Here is a 7,918-nt window from a genome sequence, read left to right as displayed (position 1 = left end):
ATGGATTGGAGCATTGATATTTCCAGAGTAATTGGGGAAGGGAGTGAAATCCAATGGAAACTGAACAAAGTGCTGATTCATAAAGACAAGCAGCACAAGTTCGATTTCAGAAGGTTAATTATCAACAATTTCCAAGACGATGCGGTTGGCTACATATATACTGTAAGACTGAAGAACAGAATGACTTGGACTTATAGTCATCTCTTGGAGATATCAGGTTAGCCCGCATCACAAAAAGTAATTCCATTTGCCCGCGATGATTGATGTCAATATCTCCCCAGTATGACTTTTAGAGAAATGGTATTGTCAGCCTTCTCTGTCCTGGGTAGTGCTGAGCTGCCCCAGTGCTACAGTGCCTGCACACAGCCAGTCGGTTGGTGAGTCTGTCATTGAATGCGCGACTTGAGCAATGAAGGCAGTGAAAAGGCTTCCAGCAGTCAATAGGGGATCCAAATCACTGCACACTAACCCGCCCTCCTCCTGGATCCGCAGTGGTCTATTTAATCTTCTGGAGAACACCCGGTAATGGGCGATTTGGTTCACCATTTCGGATATGCGGGTTAGTGGGTAGGCGTCTAGTTGGGTATAGATGTTGACTGTTTGACAATAGTCAATCACCATCCGCTTCTTCTCACTACCCCTCACCACCACCACTTGGGCGCGCCACGGGCTGTTGCTGCGTTCAATAATGCGCTCCCTCAGGAGCCTGTCTTCCTCGGTCACGATAAACCGCCTGTCCTCCCAGCTGTACCTCCTGCTTTTGGTCGCTATTGGCCGGCAGTTAGGGGTAAGGTTCGCGAATAGCGAAGGCGGCTTTACCTTCAGGGTAGCCAGACCGCACACTGTGAGGGGCGGCTGGATCCCACCGAAATTGAGCGTGATGCTTTGGTGGTGGCACTGAAAATCCAGGCCCAATATCACGCTCACACATAAATCCTTCATAATTAACAGTTTAAAATTATTATATACAGTGCCTTTAACGGACAATCGTACCGCGCAGTAACCCACAATAGTCGATATCTGGGTTTTGTCGGCCATAGAGATTATGCTCTGAGTAGGGACTATAGTTAGAGAGAGTCGTTGTACCAGACCAGTGTGAATGAAGCTCTCCGTGCTCCCGCTGTCAATTAAACATTTAACCTTGCACCCATTTACCTCGATGTCCACCATCGATTTGGATAGTGGGTGCGGTCTGGACTGGTCCACTGTGATCGACGCCACTGTAGGGCCCTGATCGGGACAAGATAGTGGGCCACACAAGGCCGGGTAAGATGGCGTCCATGATGTCTGCTCACGAGATGGCGGACCCCACGAAGTTGGACAAGATGGCGTCCAAGATGGCCACTCCCATGGCGCGCACGTGGCGGTGGCGGGTTTGCCTGCGGGGTTCCCTCTGCACACTTTCCCAAAGTGCCCCTTCTTACCGCACTTATAGCAGGTGGTGCCTTTCGCCGGGCACAGGTTCCTGGTGTGCTGCGGCTGCCGGCAGAAGTAGCATTTGGGGCCCCGATGCATTGCGGCGGTCGTAGGGCTTCTGGGGGGAGAGCAGGGCCCTGACGGTGTTGGGTTACCGGGCGGGGAAGGCGGCTCCCTTGGTGCATACGAGGCGGCATGGGTTGCATGGCCTGAAGAGTAGGAGTCAGAGTTCTTCTGAGCCACATCCAGCGATCGCGCTGTGTCCACAGCCTGTGTCAGATCTAGGCCCGTTTTCTCTAGCAGTCTCTGCCGGATGTAATTAGAGCTAAGGCCTGTGATAAAGGCATCCCGAATAAGCTCATCTGTGTATACCGTGGCTTTCACGTCTTTGCATTTGCAGTCTTTGCCAAGCACTTTTAGGGTGACTAGAAAGTCCTCTAGCGACTCTCCGGGTCACTGTGTGCAGGTAGCAAGCAGATGCCTGGCGTACACCTCGTTGGTAGGCCGCTGATAGTGGGCCTTTAGAATGTTGCAGGCATCCAGGTAGATGGCGGCGTCTTGGATGAGTGGAAAAACCCGGTGGCTTACCCGATTCTGCAGGATCCCGAGTTTCACATCTCCGGTGGCTTTAGAGGCTGTGACGGCTTCGGAGTTGGCCTTGAAAAATTCCAAGCACTGGAACCAGTGTCCAAACCGTGCCGATGCATCCGAAGCATGCGGGTCCAAATCCAAGCGTTCCGGTATCAAAAGTTGAACCATCGTTGAAAGTTTGCTAATAAAATTGATGCGCCTCAATAACTACAAGGCTCAAAGTTAACTGGATAAAACAAGGCTTTTATTAGCAAAGAAGGATGCCTGTGTCTTCACCTAGCATTCTGCTGTTCTGCTGCAAGACAAGCCTGGGCTTGTCTTAAGTAGGGCCAGGTATGGGCGGAGCCGACACACCCAATGGGGATAAAGGGGGCGGTGCACTATATACAATACAAGGTAAAACGCAGGAGCAGGCAATACAAACACAGGAGCAGGCACTACAATATATGTACTTAAATACAGAGTCTGATGAATGACATATTTCATCACAAGGCCAAGATCAGATTAGCAATTATCTTATTATATAGCGGAGCAGGCTCAAGGGGCCATATCACCTCCTCCTGCTCCTGCGGCTTATGTGCTTATGATGTTATGTAACTCACTCCATGCCCAACATTGCGAGCACTCGCCTGGTGTCTCAGCTGACTGTGTTTTTAAAAACTTCAGTGTAATTCACCCCGTGTCCAACAAATTGAGCTTTACCCTGGTGTGTCAGCTCACTGTGTCTATAAACACTTCAGTATAATCACTCAGTGTCCAGCAATGGGATCTCTCCCCTGGTATTTCAACTCTCTGTTTTTATAAACACTCCAGTGTAATTCACTCAATGTCCAACACATTGAGCTTTCCATTGGTGTGTCAGATCACTGTGTTTATAAACACTTCAGTGTAACTCACTCCGTGTCCCACAGTGTGAGCTCTCCTCTGGTGTGTCTGCTCACTGTGTTTATAAACACTTCTTTATAATTCACCCTGTGTCCAACACCGTGAGCTCTCCCCTGGTTGGTCAGCTACCTGTGTTTATAAACACTTCAGTGTAATTCACTCCATGTCCGACACTGTTAGCTATCCCCCGGTGTGTAAGCTCTCTGTGTTTATAAACACTTCAGTGTAAATCACTCTGTGTCCAACACTGTCAGCTCTCCCCTGGTGTGTCAGCGCCAAGTTTCAATAAACACCTCAGTATAATTCACTCCGTGTCCAACACTGTAAGCTCTCCCTTGGTTTGTCAGCTCACTGTGTTTATAAACACTTCAGAGTAATTCACTCCATGTCCGACACTGTAAGCTCTCCCCTGGTGAGTCAGCTCACTGTGTTTATAAACATCTCAGTGAAGGCAACAGTGCATGGTAGCGATAGGGGTAATGATAGCCAGAATGTGACAGGGAGGTACAGAGCGTATACACATAAGAGTGCATTAGAAAGAGGCGTCCGAGTAGGGAAAAATGTTTAAAAGACATAATTAACAGCTCTATATCTGAAAGCAAGCAGCATTCGTAACAAGATAGATGAGTTGGCAGCACCAATAGAAGTAATGGAGTTTGATCTGATACCCTTTAGACAGATGTGGTTGCAAGGTGACTAAGGCTGGGAACTGAATATTCAGGGGGTTTTGCCATTTCGTAAGGATAGGCAGAAAGGAAAACGAGCACTGTTAAAGAGGGATGACTTCAGTGCGGTATCGAGAAATTAAATTGGCCTGCAAGATCAAGATGTAGAATCAGTTAGGGTAGAGATAAGAAATAATAAGGGTAAGAAGCCACTGGTGGGAATGGTCTCCAGCCCCCCAAACAGTAGCCACACGGTAGGGCAGAGTATACATCAAGAAATAATAGAAGTTTGTAAGAAAAGTACGGTAATCATCATGGGACATTTTAACCTTCATATTGATTGGAGAAAGCAAAATGGCGAAGGTAGACTTGAGGAAGTGTTGTTAAAGATTAAACGGGATGGTTTCTTGGAAGAATATTTTATCGATCCAGCCAGGGAGAAGAGCCTTTTACATTTGGTAATGTGCATCGAGGCTGGATGAATTAATGATCTCGAAGTGAAGGATACTCTGGGAAGAGTGATCAAAGCATGGTAGCATTTCAAATTCAGTTTGAAGGTGCGAAAGCTAGCTGTCAATCTAGTGTCTGAACATAAACACAGGTAATTACAAAGGTATGAAGGCAAATCTGGTTGAACTGGACGGAAAAAACATGTTAGAGGGTAAAACTGTAGAAAAGCAGTGGTAATCATTTAAGGAGACATTTCATAACTCTCAGTAAAGAGATTTTCCAGTGTGAAAGAAATACTGTAAGAGAAGAATGAAAAATCCGTGGCAAACTAAGTAAAGCATATCAAAACCCTAACCCTAACCCTAACCCTAACCCTAAATAATAGTGAAAGGCCAGGAGATTGAATTTCTTTTAAAAACCAGCAAAGGACAACTAAAAAAATGGTAAAGGGAGAGAAGATAGCTTATGAGATTAAGTTAGCAAGAAATATAAAAACAGAGAGTAAGAGTTTCTGCACACATATAATAATATAAAGCGACTAGCTACAGTAAACGTTGGTCCCCTAGAGGATGAGTCTGGGGAACTAATAATAGGAAACCGGGATATGGCGGAAATTTTGAACAAATATTTTGTATCGGTCTTCATGGTAGAAGGCATTTGAAGCATGCCAATAATGAATAATCAAGGGGCAATTGGTGTGCGGGGTGGAAACTTGAAACAATCACAGTCACTGGACAGAATGTACTGGGCAAACTAATGGGACTAAAGGTCGGCAAGTTCCCTGGACCCGGTGGCGTGCATTCTAGTGTCTTAAAAAATGTGGCTGCAGAGATAGTGGAAGCATTGGGTGTAAACTACAAAAGACCCCTGGATTCTGGAGAGGTCCCAGCCGACTGGAAATCCGCAAATATAACGCCCCTAATTAAGAAGGGAAGTAGACAGAATGCATGGAATTATCGACCAGTTAGCCTAGCTTCTGTCATTGGGAAAATGCTAGAGTGCATCATTGAGGAAATGGTAGCAGGAGAGTTAGAACATTTAGAATATAGCCAAGCAGAGTTAGCATGGTTTTATTAAAGGAAAATCATGTTTGACAATTTTCTGGAGTTCTATGAGGATGTAACGAGCAGGATGGTAAAGGGGAAGCAGTAGAGATCGAGTATATGGATTTCCAGAAGGCATTTGATAAGGTGCCACATATAATATTACTACACAGGACTAGATAGGCTAGATGCAGGAAGGATGCTCCCGATGGCCGGGAAGTCCAGAACCAGGGGTCACAGTCTAAGGACAAGGGTAAGCCATTTAGGACAGAGATGAGGAGGAATTTCTTCACTCAGAAAGAGATGAACCTATGGAATACTCTGTCACAGAAGGCAATGGAGGCCAATTCATTAAATACATTCAAGAAGGAGTGCGATATATTTCTTAAGGCTAAAGGGATCAAGGGATATTGGATGAAGGCAGGGACAGGTTACTGAAGCTGGATGATCAGCCATGACCTCCTTGAATGGCAGAGCAGGCTCGACTGGCCGATGGCCTACTCCTGCTCCTATCTTCTATGTTTCTATGTTTACACAAGTTAAGAGCTCACGGTGTTATCATGCAGATATAGCAAATATTTAGGAAGGTCACGTAAGAAAACTACTAGGCACTTGGACTATGCATTAAACAAAGCTTCAATTAACTGTTTTACAACATGGAGGTCTAGTTCTGTCCTTCACTAGATCCTGTTAAGAATGCCCTGCGCAAGCTGGGCCCATGCCCGAGTATTTATACCTTCCCTGGACAGCGCCACCCGCATGCCACTCAGCATTATTTCATAAGACTTTCTTTCATGAATGAATGATTCATGTCAGAAGGCAAATGGAATGTTGGCCTTTGTTGCAAGGGGGCTGGAGTATAATAGCACGGAAGTCCATCTACAAATTTACAGGGCGTTGGTGAGACCACACCTGGTGTACTGCGTACAGTTTTGGTCTACTTATTTAAGGATGGATGCACTTGCATTGGAGGCAGTTCAAAGAAGGTTCACGAGGTTGATTCAGGAGATGAAGGGATTGTTTTTGAAGAAAGTAGGAACAGTTTGGGCCTATACTCATTGGAGTTTAGAAGAATGTGAGAGGATCTTATTAAATCTTATAAGATTTTGAAGGATCTTGTCAAGGTAGATACAGAGGATTTTTCCCCTAGTAGGGGAATCTGAAAATAGGGGGCATAATTTCAGTATATGGGGGCACACGTTTAAATCGGAAACGGGGAGGAATTTGATCCCTCAGAAGGACGTGAATCTTTGGAGTTCTCTTCCCCAGAGATCTCTGGAGGCTGGGTCATTGAATATATTTAAGTTGGAGTTAGACAGATGTTTGAAAGGTAAGGGAGTCAATTGTTATGGAGAACTGACAGTGAAGTGGAGTTCAGGCCAAGATCAGATTAGCAATTATCTTATTATATGGTGGAGCAGGCTCGAGCTGCCAAATGATCTACTCCTGCTCCTGCGACTTAAGTTCTTATGATGTTATGTAAATCACTCCGCGCCCAAAATTGCGAGCACTCCCCTGGTTTGTCAGCTGACTGCGTTTATAAACACTTCTGTATAATTCACTCCCTGCCCAACATTGTGAGCTCTCCCCTGGTGTGTCAGCTGACAGTGTTTATAAACACTTCAGTATAATTCACTCCTTGCCCAATATTGTGAGCTCTCTCCTGGTGTGTTAGCTCACTGTGTTAATAAGCACTTCAGTGTAATTCATTCCGTGTCCAACACTGTGAGCTCTCCCCTGGTGTGTCAGCTCACTGTGTCTATAAACACTTCAGTGTAATTTACTCCGTGTCCAACACTGGAATCTCTCACCTGGTATTTCAGGTCTCTGTTTTTAAAAACACTCCAGTGTTATTCACTTAAAATCCAACATATTGAGCTTTCCCCTGGTGTATCAGCTCACTCTGTTTATAAAAACGTCAGTGTAACTCACTCCGTGTCCGAAACTGTGAGCTCCCCCCTGGTGTGTCAGCTCCATGTGTTTAAAAACACGTTTCTGCAATTCACTCCGTGTCCAACACTGTGAGCTCTCCCCAGGTGTGTCAGCTCACTGTGTTTATAAACACTTCAATGTAATTCACTCCGTGTCCAACATGTGAGCTCACCCCTGGTGTGTCAGCTCACTGTGTTTATAAACACTTCAGTGTAATTCACTTCGTGTCCAACACTGTGAGCTCTCCCCTGGTGTGTCAGCTCCCTGTGTTTAAAAACACTTCAGTGTAATTCACTCTGTGTCCAACACTGTTAGCTCTCACCTGGTGTGTCAGCTCTCTGTGTTTATAAAAATTTCAGTGTAATTCACTCCGTGTCCAAGACTGTGAGCTCTCCCCTGGTGTGTCAGCTCACTGTGTTTACAAACACTTCAATGTAATTCACTCCTTGTCCGACACTGTGAGCTCTCCCCTGGTGTGTCAGCACACTATGTTTATAAACACATCAGTGTAATTCACTCCTTGTCCGACACTGTGAGCTCTCCCCTGGTGTGTCAGCTCACTGTGTTTATAAACACACTTCCGAAAGGTTGGGAAGGCACTAGAGATGGTGCAGAGGAGAATTACCAGAATTGTTCCGGGTTTGGGGAATCTTATCTACAACGACAGATTGGAGAATCTAGATTTGTTTTTATTTGAGCAAAGGTGGCTGAGGTGTGATTTGACAGATGTGTACAAGTTTTTGTCGAGTTTGGATAGGCTAGACGGGGAAAGGCCATTCCCACCAGTTGATAGTACTAGGGCTACGGGATGCAGATTTAATTTGTTGGGCAATAGATACAGTGGTTATGTGAGGAACAACTTTTTTACACAGCGAGTGGTGAGTATCTGGAATTCGCTGCCGATGGAAGTGGTGGAAGCGGAGACACTCAATGTTT

This window comes from Somniosus microcephalus, unplaced genomic scaffold, assembly GCF_052327205.1.
Source record: "Somniosus microcephalus isolate GS21.2 unplaced genomic scaffold, FLI_Smic_1.0 unresolved_chr3, whole genome shotgun sequence".
In the NCBI taxonomy this organism is placed as follows: Eukaryota; Metazoa; Chordata; class Chondrichthyes; order Squaliformes; family Somniosidae; genus Somniosus; species Somniosus microcephalus.
This window is presented reverse-complemented; position numbering follows the sequence as displayed.